Genomic DNA, 20601 nt, shown 5'->3' with positions numbered 1-20601 from the left:
TGAAGGTATGGGTATTTAGTGTATGGAAAGCCTTTGGAAGATAATTCTCTACCAGTGTGCAGTGAGTCCCCAGTTAAAGTGCTATAATAGTGTAGGCTTTCTCAATTTCCTGTCTGGCATGAGAGCAGCTTCATTCCATAAACATCATCATTAGTAGAAGAGGGGAAAAAATAAATGGAGAAACTTGAGACTGTCCAGTGAGTGAGCTCTGCTGTAGGATGCGGACTGGATATCTACCCTGAGGATGAAGTAGCAGAAAGTTTGCCACGTCTGATTATAAAGTGGGCTCTTTTGTAGCCGTTTTCCTGAACCCCTGGAATAAAGAGGGTTGATTTGTGATGGAATCTCCAGTGCCTGCAGGCATATATTACAGTATGTTGTAAATCCAGAGGGTACAATTTAGATTTCACGGGGGCCTGGGGGGTAATTGAAATTCCATCTGTTTCTTCCCTGTGGGTTAGAATCCTAAGACACGCACTCAGGAGAAGATATAGGATTTGCAGTTTTTAATTTTTAGGTTTAAGTAGAAGCTCACCTAAATCTGTTCCTCCCTCCTTTTACATCCTACGTTCAGTTTAAAAAAGAAGAAAAAGAAGAAAGGAAAAAAACTCAGTTTTAAAAGCAGCCAGCCTTTATTTTCTTCACAGCTGCCCCTAGGCAGCCCCCCTTCCTTGCAGTGCATGCTGGGTAATGCCATGTATTCTTAGGTTTCCAATGGCTCCCATTACTGTCAATTAGTTACGGAATGCTACAGAGATTCATGCCTGACAGCTCGGGTAAAGGCAGGAGAAATGGGCTCAGTAGGGAGCGAGGGGCCTGATTCTTTTTTGTCCACAAGAAATACCTTTCTCAGCAAGGCTTTTAATGGCTTTCTCTTCTTTCTTTTCCTCTGCCTGGGCACTCCCCATGATCCTAACACACACCATATACACATACACTCATATATTCATATGTCAATGTGTTTGTGTGAATATCACAGAAGACTGTGAAAGCTCTTGGGGCAGAAGGCTCTGAAGTAGTTATACAACCCCTTAGAGCGAGCTTTACATTCCTACTTAGATCTTGCTCTGACCAGATTCCTAACTCGGGTCCCTTCAGGTGACTTGTTCCTAAGTGCTGTCCCAGCCTCTGTTTCACTTGATATCATTTTCTTTGGCATCTCTCTGACTTCTAAAGGAGAAGCACGTTCAGGCCACAGATCATGGGCAGAGCACTGGGCTTCAATTCCTGGAGTTTAGGCAGCGAATTCTGCCTGACCATCCCCACCACTCCCATGACCTTTAACTTCTTTTTCTCCCTCTTCTTTTTTCTCTTCTTTTGTGACATCTCCTTTCCCTCCTTGGAATCACAGAGGACATTGTTACTCAGGAGATTTTTCTTTGACTCCTGTATCATCTTTTCCTCCCTTCCTGACTTGCCTAATATTTATCCTAACACATTTTCTGTCACTTTAGCATTCACTCTCTCACCATGAGCTTGGAACACCTGACCTGGGTATTTGAATAGATTCCTCCCTCTCCTCAAATATATTTGAGCTTAAATGCGACCAACACGGAGAGTTCTTCCTGTGTGAATGGGAGCTGATGGTGCTAGGAGCCACAATTCCTGCTCTGTTGTCCCTCCCATGGCCCCATGTTCTCTCCAGAGCCCAACGTATTGTCTAAAGCTGTATTCCTCATCTATATATTCCAATCTCATTTATTATAGCGAGACTTCTTTAAGACAAATGATTGTCTTGTTCAACAAACAAACCACATCTAGGAATACCACCATCCGCAAGCAGGAGTTCAATAATGCGGCTTAAAAACAGATTGAAATGTGTTTTCAGAATTATGGAAAACCTGCATTAGACCAGAAGACTTTTCTTCTTCTGAGTCTGCTGCCATTGCTCTTTTATACGAGCCACCAGACCTTCCTCATGATTCAAAACAAAGAAAGGTTTAGGAAAGACCTGATAGGAAAATACCAGATGCTAATAAAACACAATGAGCACAATGCTTAAAGTCGTCTGTTCACCCAGATGGATACGAAAGCAAGGATGGGCTAAAAATAGCAGGAGATGACACACTGGAGAAGACACGGCCTGCAGCCATGTGTGCCTGGGTTATTCATAGTCTCAGCTCCTTCCTTCCTGGAACCTGGCCTAGTGAGGGACTCACCAAAGGCTGGCAGAGGGAGACAGTCCTATTCTGTCTCATCCAGCCATCTGTGGAAGGCAGAGTAGGGAGGCCCAAGAAAAGGGTATTGTGGTAGAAGAAATTAGGGCCAGGTTCTTGGGCCTTAGAGCCCAAGAGTTAGGCTGCAAGCTTTTATTTCCTGGGTATTGTAGTCAGGGAACTACTGAGAAGACCCTATTCAGAAGGGTTTGACAGAAAACTGTCGAGGCTTTACACTGTCAACACATTTGAGTTCTTACTAATGATACCATCTGAAGTAAGTAGCCAATGCTACCTCAAAAGCAAATCTGCTGTAGTTCTCTGTCCTTCAAACTCTAATATGCCAACAGCTGACATGGCAGCTCACTAAAAAGGCGATTCTGAGAAGGATCTTGAGGCTCCACATTTGGAAGACATTCTCCAGAGATACCCTTGTTGCCAGTCCACTGACTCTCAAGTCGTAAGATATCACTTTACCATCCTGTCACACATTAAAAAGTGATTTGTAATGATAAATTGTCTTTAACCCGAATTAAATAAGCAATAGTCATTATCATATCTGTAATTCTACAGATCAAAAAAAGAAGATGTATTTGTATCTACGGTCCATGCATTTTTTTAAGATAAGCTAATCTAGGAAGAGCTATGAAATAATAACACACAGCCTAGATGTACTAATGTGGTTTATCCAGTGGATTTTATGTATAGACGAGGCAGAAATTATTAAATGAGTTTTCCTCTCCAATGGATTTGTTTTCACATGAAAAACACCAATGGCACTGAGTGGTGAATGAGGTCGGTTGGAGAACAGTCTTGCTGTCTACCCAGCTCCTACTTTCTTGAAGGTGAGGTGTGATGTCACTAGTGAGGTAGGTACATGCCCTTTCTTAGTTGTATGGACTAAATAGTCATTCGTTCCTTGCAGCCTTTGTGCGGCATTTACATTGTAATGGCATTAAGGGGTAGAATGTGGAAGAGGTGACTGGGCCATATGAGCTCTTACTTTGTTGGTGGGATTAAGGCTGCTATGAGAGGATTGAGTTTGGCCTCCTCTCTTTGACTTCTGCTGCGTTATGACCTAACAAGAAGGCCTTCAATAGGGGGTAGCACCTTGATATTGGACTGTTTGCCTTCCAGAACTGTGAGCTGATACATTTCTGCTCATTACCAATTACCTCATTTGTAATACAGTGTTATAACAACACAGTTGGACTAAGATACGTAGGGAACTGTATCAGTTATTTCTCTATTGCTGTGATAAAACACCATGACCAAGACTTAAAAAATAAAGTGTTTAACTGTGCTTTTGGTACCAGAGGATTAGAGTCCAAAGTGATGGCAGAACAAAGGCATGGTGGCAGGAACAGTCGAGAGTTTACATCTTAAACTGCTAAGAGGAGGCCGAGAACACACTGGAAATAGCAGGAGTCTTTTGAAACCTCAAAGTCTGCCCCCAGTGACACACCTTCTCCAACAAGGTCACACTTCTTTTTTTTTTTCTTTTTTTCTTTTTTCCAGAGCTGGGGACCGAACCCAGGGCCTTGTGCTTGCTAGGCAAGCGCTCTACCACTGAGCTAAATCCCCAAACCCTAAGGTCACACTTCTTAATCCTTCCCAAACAGTTCTATCAACTGGGAAGCAAATGTCCAAACATATGAGCCTATGAGGCTAATTTCATTCAAGCCACCACAGGAACCTATACACAGTATTTGCTTGGGAAGTACAATAGACTATTCATTTACACTTGCGCAGAGTTAAACCTGTTTGTGGCGTGTGCTCTCATGAACATGCAGGTGTGAGATTCAATTTATGGAGGCAAGTGACATTTATAACTCCATGAAACCCCCCAAGGGCACAGGCAACATTTATGAACCATTGGCTCGGTGCCAATTGGGGTGGAGGGTGTCCAGATTCAAAATACAAAGAAACAACAAAAAAACCAAATATTTTAACACAAAATGATAATTTTGATAACCTGCATAATTTGAAAAACTATTAGATGTTTTTGGGCATTAAAGGGACTTTATGGAGAAATATTACTTTAGATTAAGAAAGTCCAAGACATTTCATCTAATAGATTTTGAATTAGAATTGGAAGGAAATTCAGGCTGAGAGGGTAATGGTTGTGCCAGGCAGGTAGAAGGACAGGAACAATTAATTGTGCGGATATAAAAAAAAACATTTAAGTGTTTGGGAATTTATGTGAATAACATGTTCACTAGAGCGATTTATTTGTTTGAAGCAAATAGGATAGAGGGACCACGAAGTTGGGGTTCAGTTAAGGAAGGCTTTGAACACTACGTGAGCTAACTGAGGCTTCATTTGGTAAATAGTGGATAATGCTTTGAGTAGAACAGTGCACCTTAAGAAAATTATCTGAATTGATTAATTGCAATAGTTTGTGTATAAGAGAGAGGACAGACTGGATCTGATGGAATCATAAAGTTCAGGGCTGATGTGGGGTGATACTGGCAGGGTGCAGAGCAGGCTTAAAATCAGTTAAAGAAAATGAGTGTTTGGGGAAAGAGACAAATTCAATTTGAGGTACTTTAATGACTAGTAAGACAGAAATGTGGGAAAACCCATTAGACTGTTGTGAGCAGGGCCCTGATGTAAGACCCTAGCGGATGCTACGGGCAATGAAAGTCATTTCCAAGGAAAATTAATGCAGAGGCTGATCTTGAGATTCAGACAAGAAATGTCCAAATGGAGAAATAGCAGTTCCAGGGAAATGGAATCACACAGAATAAAAATGGGGAAATACTGGAGTGAGGGCTGGGGAGGTGGGGGGAGGGGCAGGCGGTGACCACAGCACTAAAGGCTGCAGAGAGAGTGGGGAAGGCGAGGTCAAGGAGTAGCTCATTCAGGCCAAGAGTGTGGACAAGCCTGTGCAGAGGAGGGTTCCACACAACTAGATTTTAAGTGGCGAGCAGGTCGTAATCAACTTGGGAATCTGAGTTTTCTTTTCCTTTGGGAAGAAGAAAGTGGGAACTGGAATAAAAGTGGGTGGATGGAGGGCTTTTAGACTGACCATAATCTTGGGAAATTGCCAAAAGCTTGGTAAACAGCAGTTAAGACAAGCTTGAGTTTGCCAAATTAGCACAAACACGGACCTAAAATACAACAGCATAAGGTATGCCCTGGGAGTAGAAAACCAGCTCCGCAGAGCGGCTGGTAAAAATCTGTCAGTTGCCAAGGAAGATGTAGGTAGCCTAGCATGGCTGTCCAGTGAGTGAGTCTAAGCTCTGAAGCTGGGGAAATCCGGAAACCAGAGTCTCACAAGAGGAGGGGAGGATAGGAAATGGCGATCAAGAAAAATTGAGACTGCAAACCCCAAAGATTCTGATCTCAGTCACTGAGCACATCACACGGGGCTTCAGCTGGTTGCGGGTGGAAACGATTCAGGAAGGTCTGCCTCTGCCCTTGAAGACCTTCACTGAAGTCAGGAGACAGAGGTAGTAATTCTGACTCTGAGGGGAGAATACACATCATGCAGCAGAGGTGGGACATTAAACATTGACGACGTGACTGACATAGCTCCCCAAGGAGCTATCAGGAACCACCCCTCGCCCCTGCCTTTATGTCTTTTATATCCTTATATCTTCCTCAGTTATCGAAGGAAGGTCACACGGGCTGCACCCTGGACATGGAGACGTGGAACAGAGAGAAGTTGAACTGATTCTCTCACATTGTAAGACTTGAAAGTTAACGCTCATTACCCTGCCCAGAATGAGACAGGAAGGCGATACCTATCTACCTTCTGGGCCAGCGGTGGAACACTGTGCTGGGCGTGGCAAGCTGGGCTAGGAGGCAGAGACAAGATGCTCTGTGAGAGATGAAAGTTACAGCCCTCAAGGAGAAGGCACCCAACGAGATGCCAGCCCCACAGCTCATTGACTGCGAATGCAGGAAGAAGTCTGAGGAGTGCCTTCTGTGACTGACAGGGGGGTCTCTCATTCTGGACTGATCTCTCCCTTTCATCCTCATACTCAAGATGCCATGCCACCTCAGGCCACTCAACCCTGGGAGAAGGGCTGGCTCTGCCATTTTTTGGTGTGTGACTTGACCAAGTTGCTTGGGACAGAGGAACCTCATTTCCCTCATGCAACAGAGTGAGATGCTCATAGGGAGAGCGCCTGGAATAAGCAACTGCAGGGTATGATTTCAGTTTCGCTCGCCTTGTTTTTCATTTCTTGGTAACAAGAGGTTGAGATTTATCTCACTTTCAACCATGGCTTCACTATCAGGAATGGATCTGGTCACAACCCATTTGCCCCAGAGAATGATTTTTTTTTTTTGGACTAATATCACTTTAATCCATCAGAAGGGAAATTTGTAGTCTTAAATAGTTGAATCAGTCTCTCTCTCTCTCTCTCTCTCTCTCTCTCTCTCTCTCTCTCTCTCTCTCTTTCTCTCTCTCTCATACACACACACACACACAGCCCCATTCCAAGCTACCGAATCCAAATCTGCATACAGTTTTAAAAGCCTTTACCCTTGTTTAAGAATGTTTCACTCTTTTAGATGCAAGCACCCAATGGGAATCCATGTAATAATGTTGTTGGGAAAATAGGTAAATTATAAATCTGTTCGACTGAAGGCTCAGAGCCTATGGCTTGCTTCAATCACACGAACACATGGAAAAGGGATTTGTTCCTTTGAGTATTAATTATTTTAGGGAAGCCCACCTTCAAGCGTATTTATTTGTAGGCTAGAGATGCTCAGTGGTCAAGACCACTTGCTGCTCTTGCAGGGGACCAGATTCAGTTTGTAGCATCCACATGGTGGCTCATAACCATCCAAATTCTAGTTACAGGGGTTCTGGTGCCCTCTTCTGACCTCTACAGACACAGGCATGCAAGTAGTAGTACATATGCTTCCATACAGGCAAAACACCCATATACATAGAACCATAAAATATAAAATATATATATATGTATATATATATATCATAATGTTTAAGCGTGGGTTGGTTCTAATCTTTTATTTTTAACCTTGTTGATTGAAAATAATTCTATTATGATGTTTTTACTTTTCAAAGATTCAAGAACCTTCTTACAGAAGGACATGGTGATGTACATGTATACTATACTATACCTCATTCAAGAGGCTGAGGCAGGAGGATTGTGAGTTTGAGGATAGCCTTACCTACATATTGAGATTCTGTCACAAATAAACAAGGCCTTCAGCTTCTCTTGACTTTGTGGGGCATCTACGAAGGTGGGAGATGGAAGGATGTATTCTGGAGAAAGGGATGAGACAGGCTGGAAGGGAGGGGCAGAGAGAAGTGTCAAATAGTGTGGAGTGAGTGCCCCTGAAGCATGGGACCGATGAAAAACCAAGCAGTGCTGTCCGACAGGAACAACTTTTCAGATGTTTTTAAAATGTCGGTAACTATCTCACACTTACTTCTAGGTTTGCGTGCGTGCGTGCGTGCGTGCGTGAGTGTGTGTGTGGTTAAGCTGTGTGAGATGAGGAGGTGGGGTAGCTATATAGTTAGAGTTGAAAATAAAAAGCCCCCTGTATTGACCCCTGAAAGGCTGAGATAAAGAGACCACATGGGACACATTGTGAGCTGTGAGAGCTCAGAGCTGGCCTCCTTTCCCCACCATTGTACTCCGCTCCTCCTTCCCCTACCCCTCCCACTTCAAAATCTTCTCCCCCAGCCTCCACCCAGTTCCTCCTCCCCCTTTCCTTCTCACTGCCCGAAGGCCCTCTTTTCAAGCTCTCTCTCTGCTGAAGCCCGGTCAACTGAGCCCAAGGCTTCCATTCAGAGTCACTGGTTTGGTTAAAATCCCTTATTCACCCACTAGCCACCCCTGCCCCATCAGCTGAGCCTCAGTTCAGACCTCACAAAACAAAACAAAACCAGCCCATATAATTGATGGTGGCTGCTAGAGGGCCCCCCTTCTGCGTTCCCCCTAGGGGCTCCTACCCAGTCAGCTTCTATTCTCAAGTTTCCCTCTCTCCCAGCCCCCACCTCCTGCTGGATTTTCCTGGTTAACAAGTGTGCACTGTTATAATCATGCCCCTATCATATTTATCCCCTTTCAGAACTGATGTGTGCTTTTGTAGCAGGCGACCTGCACATCTTTTGGTGGTTCAGTCTGATGGGGATGGGGGTGGAGGTGGGGATGGGGTGAGGGGGTGGAAGTGGTGCTTGTAGGGGGTGGGGGCTGGGGGCAACTCATGTTTTTGAGATGGAGCAAGAGACAGTAGCAACGAGGAAGAAGAGAACAAAACCCCCCCAAAAAAGGGGAATAGGAGGCTAGAGAAAAACAGTGTAACTTGTTCGTGACCCAATGAGAAGGAAGCAGGGGAGATGGGGGCGGGGCTTGTGACCATGATGGGGGTGGTGGTGGTGCTGGGTGCTATAGAGCCTGACAGAGCCTTTATTTAAAGATTTTTTTTATAACTTTCCGGAGAGGGTGCAAGGTGACTTACTTTATTACCTCTCTGCTAAATGAACTTCATTTTCACAAGTTCAGGATGCCTGAGGGAAATGAGGTAGAGAACCAGAAAAGGCCAAAGTGAGAACCAAAGAATCACAGAGCAAAAGTATCACAGATTGAAAGAGGAAGGTGGAAAGTGTGTGTGTGTGTGTGTGTGTGTGTGTGTGTGTGTGTGTGTGTGTGATACAAAGCTTCAAGAATGCTCCCAGAATCTCCAAACCTTAGTGATCTGTAAACTTTTGAGATCTTTTTTTGTATTCATTTCCGTTGGGAAAGTGTTAAGGTCATGGGATAGAAAGATGTAAGGTCCAGAAGTGTCCAGCCAATCCCTGCAGAAACTCTGGAGTGCCAGTGGAGAACTCCAAGAAAGCACAGTTCATTAATTTTCACTCGACCTCCCAGAGAGCGGCATTTTCCTCCTGGTTGTGCTGGGGAGGAAGCAGAGTGGGTCTGTGATTTGCAAGAAGTCCAAGGTAGAACAAGAGATAGAAGCGCATCTGCTTGCCAGACCTGCAACCAACTCCCCAAACCCCAGCCTTTCTTCTTCCCCAGTCACGTTTCTAGGGAAGGATGTGAACTGAGGGAGGGACCTGAGACATCGAATTCCAGCCTCCTCCTTTGGAAGAGTGACTGTGAAAGAGGACTTAAAGACTGGAGAGCAATTTTCTGCCTTGCTTTTCTTCCTTTATAAGACAAAAGAGAGATCTCACAAAGGGCTAGAGAGACATTCCAATTCTCTGATGGTTCCTTGACTTTTCTAAGTAGTGTGCTGGAGCCATAAACCCTTGACCTTCCCAATTGCCCTGAGCATTTGTAAACATTAATTCAGCCCCTGGACAGTGGCGGGTGGTTTTTATTATTACCTTAGGCTCTCAGATGGAGAAACAGGTTTAGGGAATTATATCTCTAGATCAAAGTTTGTTGGCATGGTAGGACATTCCTAGGCAGCTAGCCACAACTTTCTGTAGGATCAATGTCATCCAACACCCTATTCCACATTTCCAAAGCTTATTCCCAAACTTTCCCTGTGTTCCCTCCTTAGGTAAACTTTCAATTGTGGCAGTTATACCTTTTATAATCTGCCCTGGCACATGAAATCAAATATTCTTACCGATTTTATTTCACAATAAACTTTCCAACTTGTATTCTTGTATTTTTCTATTATATAGTTTCAACTCACAAAATGTTTGGCTGACTTGTATTTGTAATCAGAAGCGGGGTACTGGTCCCAAACGCCTTTTCTTAGGAATACAGTGCAAACACTAGCAAATTAAAAAACACTTAAATTAAAAATTTCTCAATAGTGCTTCATAGTTTTGATAAACATTTTTTAGTCAAACAATTGTTTCAGTCAAACACTGTAACCCTGGGAGTGTCCAGATAAGGAAAGTGACTCACAGAGACAGATCAGGAAAGTGGAGCTACTGGATAAGAAGTCAAGACCCAGGTCTTCATGTCTCAAGGACAGAATGTCTTGTAGTTGGGTAGAGAAAGTCATTAGGCGATGAATTTTCTCTGTTCTCTATTTCCAGCAGTACCATTAACATTAGCAGCACAGAACCTCAGTACAATTCAATCACAAAGAAAATCTGTAGGTTTGACAGAGGGAGCATTTCCCAAGCCTTGTAAAGAAAACCTAGAATCTGTACTTAAAACCAGAACAATTTGTCACAGAAGCAAGTGAACTATAATGTGATCTTGACATGAGAACCTGAGACAGGAGGAACACTTTATAACATCATTTAATTAAGGCAAAATGTACATGATTTAGGGCTAGAGAATCACCCATTCTCTAAAAGGTCATGTATTCTGAAGAGGCTGGGTAAATAGTATATTTATTTGGCCAATGTGCTCAATATATTTTTCAAACCACTTCTGTCTCTACTAATTTTTTGGCAAGCTTCATCAGTGCTGAGAAAAGTTAAAATCTCTGACTTTGATTATGGATTTACCCATTTCTCCTTTTATTCCTGTCCACGTTTGCTTTGTGTACTCTGAAGTTCTGCTCTTAAAAATGGCTTACTCACCATTTTCTCTTCCTGACATTTTCCTTTACTGATAAAGTCTCATTATCTACTGAAATACCTTTATTTCTGTCTAGAATCTATACTGTATCACACTAAGACAACTGGTCTACCTCTTAATGGTCAATGCTTATATGACCTATTTTTTTATCCCCTTCATTTGTTGTTGTTATTGGTGGTTTTTCTTTAAGCACAGTCTAATGTAGCCCAGGCTGACATCAAACTTTCTATATAACCGAGTCTGGTCCTGAACTGATTCTCCTGCCTCCATTTCCTGTGCACTGAGATTACAGGTGTGTGCCACTATGCCTGACCTTACCCTGTTATTGTCAACCACTGGATCACTACATCTAAATCCCTGTTTCTATTCAGCATCTTGTGAAATTTATTTGTTTGAGTAAGAGATTGAAAGTATGGGTCTCTGAGTAAACTGGTAAGAGAATATTTCTAACCCAAAATGGCAAGGTCAGGAGCAGAGCTCAATAGAAGTGGCCAGGACCTTGATCTTGATGTTAAAAATCTCATCACTGTGGGGTTGGAGAGATGGTTTGATGGTTAACAGCCTTTGCTATTCTTCTAGAGGACATGAGTTCAGCACCCACCTTAGGTATCTCCCAGAACCCATCTTAGGCAGCTCACAAATGCTGGCAGTTCTATCTCTGGAGAACCCAATACCCTTTTCTGGACTTTTAGGGTTGTATGTATGTGTTGTACATAATTGGTACACACATACACACACACACACACAGAGACACAGAGAGACACACACAGAGAGAGAGAGAGAGAGAGAGAGAGAGAGAGAGAGAGAGATGAATCTTAATAAACTCTCATCTCCTGAGCTTTCCACTTTTCTCATAGAATGTTTCTGAGTCTTCTCAGTTTAATCAAATCTTTTCTTTCTTATCCAGAAGTCAACACTAGTCTTTGACCTTGTCACCTTCATTCATAACCTTTAATATTATTTTCCAGACATTCCTGTCTTTCATCTCTCCAATCTAAAGACAAAACCTGGGTCAATGAAATGGCTCAGCAGGTAAGGACATCTGCTGACAACTACTAAGCCAGCAAGCTGGACAGCAGGAATTTGATCCTTGGAACCCATGTAAGTGGAAGAAGAGAACCAATTACTGGATGTTGTCCTCTGACTGCCAGATTCCTGCTGTGGCATATGCATGCGCACACATATGCACAAAAAGGAAGTAAATATAGGCACTAAAAGAGGAAATCCAATCCCAGTACAGATAGCTGTGAGTCACCATGTGAATGCTGGGAATTGAACTCAGGACCTTGGGGAAGAGCAGTCAGTGTTGTTCACCACTGAGCCATCTGCAATATATATAAAATGAAATCTCTGTTTTTCTTTTTCCTGTGACTCTCCCCCACTGTGCCCTCTATTTCCTTCTTAACACCCTGGGTTGGAATCCTCTTCTCTGTATTTCTTGGAATAGCCCACATTCTCATGTTCCTTTTCCCTCCTTCAAATCCCTCTGTAAAACTTCTTTTTCTTGGCCTTCCAATTTTTCCCTTGCTCCTCAGCATCGTCAAAGGGAGGTGGCGACGGCTCACCATTCACTCAGTGCTTTGTTTATGTCTAAATCAGACAGTCAAAGCCTCAAGGCCGAGGTTTCGTTCTCCCAGGTCCACGCTTTGCAAAATGCCATCTGCGCTTACCACACTGTATAAATAATAAATAATCAGAGCAAAGAATCAGTAAACGGGTGCCAGATTGCTGATTAGCACAAGCACTCAACACATTCAGAGTTGCTGCTGCCGCTGCTGAGACAAAACTGGTTTCTCCAGGAAAAACAGAGCAGTGAAAAGGAGCCTTGGATGAGATTCTTGGTCACAGTTCAATTTGGATGAGGCGGAGGACAAACTGTGGATGGAAGGGCTCCCAAGGGCAGCTTTCCTTCCTGTCTTTTAAAGGAATTTTCATGAGGACCAAAAGCTCTCTCTGGTTATTTCTTCTGTACCTTGGCCCAGGGCCTGACAGGAAGGAGGCATATCACAGACATATCTCTTAATCTATGCCTCTAAACACAAGAATGAACTTTTAGCTCATCTCAGTGCCTAGCTTTGGAGGCAGACCCCTCCTCCCATCTTTTACTTTATTCTTGTTTTCTATTAATAGTGTTTTGCCTGTGTGTGTGTGTGTGTGTGTGTGTGTGTGTGTGTGTGTGTGTGTGTGTGTATACCTCTGCAAGTCAGAGAAAAATCTTAGAATTTCTTTGAAATAGAGTTAGAGATGGTTGTGAGCCACCATGTGGGTGCTGGGAGGCCACCCCTAGCCAGTGATATTAACCATTGAACGACCTCGCCACCTCCTAATTCTTGATTCTTGATTCACTTTGAGACATTTCTAATCACCTAAGGAACTATACTTTTATATTAAACCACATTAGGTATTAATAATTTAGTACTCAAACTAATAGTCAATTTTATGTGACTTTTTGGTTAACAAGGCAGATGGATAGCTCTAACATACAATGCATATTTTTATTGTGTGTGGTTTAACTGTTATTTGTTATAGGGCATGTGTCAGGAAGGAAGGTTAGAGACATGATAAGTAATCTACAGTGCTTACTGCATTCTGGGTACTTCCTCAAGATGCTGAGGCTTCTCTTCCTTTAAGGTCCCGAATCTATGAACTACTGAAGAGTGGGAAATTGGTTGAATGGCCACATATCTCTATTGTACAGATTCCACTCAGTTTGGTTGAACAAACCTGAAACTCCTCTGAATTTACAAGGTGAGACCCCAGTAGACTGTACTGTCCATCTCTTAAGCTTTAGGGCCACTGCAGTGGTGACTAATAAAGCCACCGAAGTGAGCTACCAGACAATAGTAGATTCTTTCTTTCCCACCATTACGCTTACTGCCTTGGTCCTATTGCCTGTGACTGAGACTATATCCCCTTTGGTTTTGGTGATTAATTCTGCCTCTTGAATTCTTCCACTCCAAGATCCAATCATTCACACTGAATTCATAAGGAATTAACACTTAGCTCAACTCACTGCCTTACTCTGGAATTATTTGGACCAGTTAGACGGCACATAAGAAGAGGTGTTTCATAAAAACACCCCTTAGGCATGTTTTTCTTATAGACTAGGTAACACGAATGTCCTCTGAATCCTCTTGGGGGACAAGCTAGGAAGGAACAGTATTACAAGATAAATCCATGTTCAGATTTCATGAAACCTTCATATACCTTCCTCTTAAGTATTCTAACCCAAATGTTTTAGTCTCAGACTCTTTTGCAGTTTCAAAAATTGCAGAGAACTCTAAAGAGATTTGATTTGGGTGATATCTACAACTACCTTATATGTTTTTAAAAATTTAAAGCTGAGATGTTCAATAAACAGTCCATTGATGAAATACCAAAATGTACTAAGCGTTTGAAAGGTTAATTACAATGTGAAATGGATAGTACATTGATTCTTCCTTCTGTTGAGATCCATTGGTTAATCTTGAACTTGGAAAGATCCTTTTATTGATTTGTATTTATTTGTAACATTATATTGTGGTCACTTGCAAAATACTAGTTCACCGAGTTATCCAGCTATCTGAATTGCCAACTTCTTTCATCATTAAAGACGAATATTATTCAAGGTTAAAAGTCCCATTTGCTAATATCAAAAATTATAATGATCTCAAAGCTTATGATGGTGGATATGTGTTTTCCAAATCCCATTTTCAGTCTGCTGGTCCAGAGGGACACAGGTTCAATTTCCAGGACCTACATTGAAGCCCAACTGTTGTCTTTTTCTCCAGTTCCAGGGGTTCTGACACCCTCTTCTGGCCTCTGAGAGTATCAGGCATGCACATGGGTAGACATACATGCAGGCAGAACACAAGAGAAAACAATAGCACTGATAAAGATGTGCTTCCGTTATCAAGGCCATGCCAGTCACTCTTTGCTGCTCAGGCATGTGCCTTGTTGTCAACATCACTCTCTGGATGCTGTACCTATCCAAGTCTGCCCAGCAATCTCCGTCTTCCTTCCCTGTCCCATCACCTTCAGTACACATTCTGCTATATTGTCGAAGTTTTCTGTCTGTAAAAATGGGTAAATTTGTGAGATCCTTTTTATATTCGTGTACCAACTCTCTGATGTTAGTCTCTGATCCAACAACAGCCTGAGTCTTGTGATGGTTTTAAAGTCAACCAAGAAAATTTTTGAGAATGAAAATGAACACACAATTATACAACAGAAGAAGCAGGACAGGAGGATGAAAATGTACACTCTCCCTATTTGCGACCTCATCCTCAGAATCCTGAAGGGATGTAGAAAAATCATTCTAACCCACGGAGGTTAGGGTTGTCTCCTTGTTAAATAGGCTCTCAATGCAGAAGAATACAGAGAAACAGCTGCCCGCCTACCACATCACATCTTCTTCTGTCCATAGATGAGGTTGCATTATAACTTTCTGAGATGGCCATTCTCCATTATCAGTTAATTGGATTTAGCGGCTGGAGAGATGGCTCAGAGGTTGGGAGCACTGGCTGCTCTTCTGGAGATCCTGAGTTCAATTCCCAGCAACCACATGGTGACTCACTACCATCTGTAATGGGATTTTCTGGTGTGTCTGAAGACTGTGATACTGTACTCACATACATTAAATAAATAAACAAATAAATCTTAAAAAAACAGTTAAATGGATTTAGAATAGATATATCTCTCGGGGGAGGGGAGTTCCTGAGACGTTTAACTGGGGAAGGAAGACATTCCTGAACTGTGGGTAGTACAATCCCATGGACTAGGGCTCTCACTGAGTAAAAGGGAAAAGGGAGAACTCCAGGTGAAACTAGGACTTAGCTCTGCTTGATTCTTGACTACAGATACAATGTGACCAGTTGCTTCCTGTTCCCACCACCATGCCTTGCTACTGGAAAGAACTTAATCCCGTAAAACCAGGAGCCCAAAACGAAATAAAACCAAACAGAAAAAAAAAACCCATATTTTTTTTCTTTTAGTTGCTTCAGTCAGGTACTTTGAAAAGTAACTAATGCAGTCACTAAAGTAAAATCCTATGACTAGAGTCAGGCTGGAGGAGACATTCAAACTCTACCATCCAATAGCAATGGATTTGAGCAATTTCTTAATTTCGTGGGGTTTCAGTTTCTTAGTAAGTTGGAATGCAGAGGGAATTCAGGCTCAGTCGATACTATACTGATTTTAAAACTAAAACTTTGGGCTGTGCATAGTAACACATCCCTTTGATCCCAGCATTAGGGAGGCAGAGGCAGGAGTTCTAGCCTGGTCTACATTGCTCCAGGACAATTAGGGCTGCACACAGAGAGACCTTGTCTCACAAAACCACCCGGCAGAGCTGTGAAGCTTGCATATCAGGAAGGAGCTGCTGTCCAGGGGCGAGTGAGTGAGTGGTTACAGGCTAACCGTCTAGAAAATGTGTTCAGTATTGATTTCTTCTAGGTCTCTATGGTTCCTGTCATTTTCCCGAGTATGGGGAAAGCACCATCTGGACGTATCTATGGGTGATGAACTGGCCCATGGCATCTGTTTTATAACTAGAAGAAACAAAGTAAGATCTTGAGAGCTGACCTGGAATGATACACCCTCTCTTCCACTGACTAGGACCTCGGGAATGTCCCTTCAAAGGAAACGCCCGTCGTTCTGTTGCCAAGGAAAGGCCTGGTTGACCAGGTAGACTTGCTATTCCCCTGTTGCAATCAGAGCTGCAATCAGACAGGCAACAGGACAATAAACTATACATTCCAGCCATGCCTCCGGGGACCAGCATGGAGCTGTTCTCTCACTAAGGTCCTATTTACTTTGGCTTAATAAGAATCTCTCATCTTAAAACATAATGTGAGTTTAATGTTGATGACAAGGGTTGGATGGCCAGTATGAAACCCAGTCGTCTAGTCCCTGAGAAGACACAGCTGCTGCAGCCTCAGCACAAGTTTCTTTTCTCAGTGTGAGAGGTGCAACCCTGTCATGGAGGGAACAGCTCCAGAGGGGCCTGTTTGGTCTCAGGGACTCATTCCAACTCTGACACCTCCGACTAGGCTGCCCCTTTATATGAGGCAGAATAAAACAACTCTCACAGAGGCCGGGGCTCAGGATGACATCAACATTTTTTTTCCATCTGGAAGGAATTGAAATCACCAGTTAATTTCTTTGGTAGTCTCCTGGGGAGGAAAGGTTGCGAGTGAAATATCAGAGCTTGGAACTCAATTTAGGAAAAATAGCACTTTCCCCTCCATGCGTGCTGGATGGGAGAAGGGGATTAATCAGCTTCAATTCTTCCCTGCTTCCTGTCTCTGTAATCACCCTGGAGGTAGCACAGGAGGAATGGCCAGGATCAAGAAAAACACAGCATGTGCCACATGTAGGGGAAATGGGCGAGACACTAGCCGAGTCCCACTGGCGGTATAGCTTTGGAGTCATCTTATGTTTTGAAAGTAAGGGGTGGTGTTGCCTAATCTTCCAGACCTTTCCATCTCTGAAAGCCAGACTTTTGTGTCAGGAGCTTCTCTCATTTCCTTTGCCTTTTCCGAGAAAGTGAGCAGGGAGATGGGGTGGTCCCAGTTGGTGGGAACCTCAGCATGGCGTCCACAGATAGCTAAATGAGACACCGAAGCTAGTTTTACTTCCCTTTCCTCAAGTCCTGATCTCAGCCGCAGCCTTCTCATGACTCTAAGGGACTTTGCTTGCTTCCAGAGACTGGCCTTAAGCCAACGTGTTGTCCGTTCTCCTTCCTTCCCTTCCTTTTCTTTTTTCTTCCTTCCTTCCTTCCTTCCTTCCTTCCTTCCTTCCTTCCTTCCCTTCTTCCTTTCCTCCTCCTCCTCCTCTTCCTCCTCCTCCTCCTCCTCCTCCTCCTCCTCCTCCTCCTCCTCCTCCTCCTTTTCTTTTCTGTTTTTTTAAGACAAAGTTTCTCTGTGTAGTCCTGGCTGCCCTGAAACTTGCTCTGTAGACCAGGCTGGCCTTGAACTCACAGAGATCCTACCTCTCGAGTGCTGGGATTAGAGGTGTGCACCTGTCTTATTTGTCCTGCCTTATGTTATTCATTACATTCCTTCTAAACCCATCATTTCCTCCTTGAGAAGTGTTTCTGTATACTGGAAGGGGTCTGAGAAACAAAGTCCCAGTTCGTAGTGTTTATCTAACGTCATGGCTTCCACACCCCTTTCACACTCAGTCTCTAGCTGACAACAGTTTAGCAGTCTGCTTGAGAATTTTCTGAATATTTAATGATCTACTCTTGTGGACCAGTGTGGACCAATTGGCACACTGCTGTCTGGGCATCCTTTGTAAGTGGGAATTATATCTTCTGCTCTTTTCTTGAGCATGGTGTCTACACAATGCAGGGCCACAGTGGATATCTAGGCCTAAGTGGAGTCCTTTTTTTTTTTTTTTGTTTCTTCTCCCTTGAATAGCATAATCTTCAGTACTTTTATAAGCTTTATTAGTGCAATTCTAATAATGCACTGCCAACTCAATCTAAGTTGTGGAATTAAGGGTTAGGAGATCTCAAAGGCCAACCTCTTGCCACTGACAAACTAAACACTTACTAGATCTTCTGTGGGGCTCTTCCCAAACTTTACCAACTGAAAGAGCCCCCAGCTCTGCTGGGCTCTTTCTTGACCTGGTCCTCAGTGTTTAACTTTTAGCCTTCCTTTATTGTGCAAGTTTGCTCTGCAGGGCTGGGCCAGTTATGGCTCTGGAACAAAGCACTCCTTTTCCAGGCAGAGAGATGTTTCATCTGGAGCCAGCCTTGACTTTTCTTTTGGCTTTAATGTAAGCATGAATATTTGAAAATGACCAGCACGAATAAAGTCTAATGGCTCTCTCCAAGCAACAGAGGGAGCCAGGAAAGGCAATAACAAAATTCAATCATCCCCTCTCCTTTCCTATTAGCTTAATTTTAATTTTGCTTCCAGAATAAATATTTCACAGGTCTCCTTATTCATGTGGAGCTGGAGGAAATAGAATAACTTTGGCCCAGGTGGATGGATGTGGCTCTACCTGCCAGGTCTGGTCTGGGGACTTTAGAGTTGGATTTATGATTCTTACCTAGCCATGTGGTAAAGACTAAATAAAGACAGTCATGAGGTTACTGAGTAAGGGTCCAAGAGCAGATTATTGACCAAGGGTGGGTTGAGACAAAACTGGGCCTGCTAATCCCCGGAATGCAGTTCTTTCTTCAAAATGGAAAAAGTACAAGAATACCATTGAATTTGGAGGGAAGCCTTCAATAAAGTGGGAAAGTAGTTGTGTTCTTCAGAGACTAGAAGTCTAATAAAGTTGGCTGTAGGTTAGGCTGGGGAGCAGTAACTCACATACACACTTCAAAGGGGGCATATGAATGAGACTGCTGAAAAGGCACAGCCAGAGCCAGCCTCAAGCAAAATTATGCAATTTCTCTCAGCATCCTCTATTTCTGCTCTTTTGCCATTTACTGTGGAGTGAATGTTTGTGTCCTCCTTAAATTTGTATGTTGAGGGTTGGGGATTTAGCTCAGTGGTAGAGCGCTTGCCTATCAGGCGCAGGGCCCTGGGTTCGGTCCCCAGCTCCAAAAAATAGAAAAGAAAAAAAAAACACACAAATTTGTATGTTGAGATTTTAAGCCCTGATTCGATGGCACATGAAGTAAAAGCCTTCAGAAAGCAATGAGGTCATGAGTGTGGGTTCCTACTCCTAAGGGTGAGGTTAGCACCCTTAGGAGAAAAGATCTAAAAGTTTTCCTTTCTAGTCATCTCCCTCTCCTTCTTGTCCCTCTCTGGACTCTGTCATGTGAGGAAACAACATGAAGACGATCTCCCACATGCTTTGGTGCAAGACAGGGAAACTTCTTCCTATTTCTACTGGCTCTCCTAGTGCTGGAAGATGCCATGCAGGCTGCTGAGAGGAAAATATTGACCTAAGCCATGGGCCCCGTGTGCAACGAAACCATCTGGCCAGGCAAGGTGTGCTCACTGGTGTAATAATTGCAGGACTATTTTGGGGACCAATTGATTTCCGATTGTATTTGGCACCTGATCTACAGGAAGAAATTCTTATCTGCTATTGTAAATCTGGTTGACCTGTCAAATTGTCTTCAAGATATGCATACTTATGCTCATACTCTAGTGGTGCTGTTAACTTTGGATGGGAAAACTTATTTTTCCCATTGGAAAGTGATTTTAACTCATTAAAGTCCTGAGAATTAGTGACTGTTGAATGCTTATCCCTAAATAAGGCAGAAAAGGGGATGGAAAGAATATGTAAGAATTGGAGGGAGGAATGGAGTGTTGTGGATCACTGTCTTCCAGACAGGACACAACAGTTATAGTCTTTAATATTGTAGCTGTGACTATCTGCACTATATTTGCACAAAAGTTGGGGATTCGTGTGGTCTTATTTATCTGTATTTATAGGCAGTTGATGGCTGCTGGGGGAGGGGGAGACATCATCAGTGATGTAGCCACTGGTGCACTGATCATGGTCCTGTAACAACCTCCTCTTCAAGTTTCTGTTAACTAGGTCACAAGCAAACAGGCAAACAAACATGGACATGAAAGTGGAAGACATATACATGTGTGAAAATGTCCTGATAAACCCATTACTGTGCATAATCAGTATAGAAAATAAAAACTTAAAATACAAAAAAGGGGCTTTTCTAAAAACCAGGAATCCAGTCCTCAGTAGACACTGGATCTGCCTGCACCACGTTCTGGGCTTTCTAGTATTCAAAGTTGTGAAAACTAAAGGTATATTCTCTAAACATCCTTAATAGACAGTAATTAACCAATACATTTATGGGTTTTTTTTTTCCTGAAGAATATGACTCTCTACCATTTCCAGGAGTCTTCCAACCACAGGATCTTTGAAATAACAACTAAAGATGCTTCAAGAGAATGTCATATAGTGAGTTTGATGGTTTGGACCTCAGGCTTACCTGTAGATAGATAGCATCCAGTCCAGCCATGTATAAATTTACCTGCATACATAGAGCCACTTGGGAA

The 20601-nt window shown here is 43.0% G+C and overlaps 1 long non-coding RNA gene across 1 annotated transcript; it reads left to right on the top strand.

The window, feature by feature from the left end:
- The first annotated feature begins 5766 nt into the window (after positions 1-5766).
- Positions 5767-19804, top strand: LOC103693572 (uncharacterized). Its single transcript, XR_015633444.1, has 4 exons — positions 5767-6312; positions 11602-11734; positions 13265-13381; positions 16067-19804. It is a non-coding gene; the product is annotated as an uncharacterized LOC103693572 (long non-coding RNA).
- Positions 19805-20601: the final 797 nt, after the last annotated feature.

Source organism: Rattus norvegicus, chromosome 11 (assembly GCF_021556685.1).
Source record: "Rattus norvegicus strain SHRSP/BbbUtx chromosome 11, alternate assembly SHRSP_T2T, whole genome shotgun sequence".
NCBI classification, from domain to species: domain Eukaryota; kingdom Metazoa; phylum Chordata; class Mammalia; order Rodentia; family Muridae; genus Rattus; species Rattus norvegicus.
This window is presented reverse-complemented; position numbering and strand designations above follow the sequence as displayed.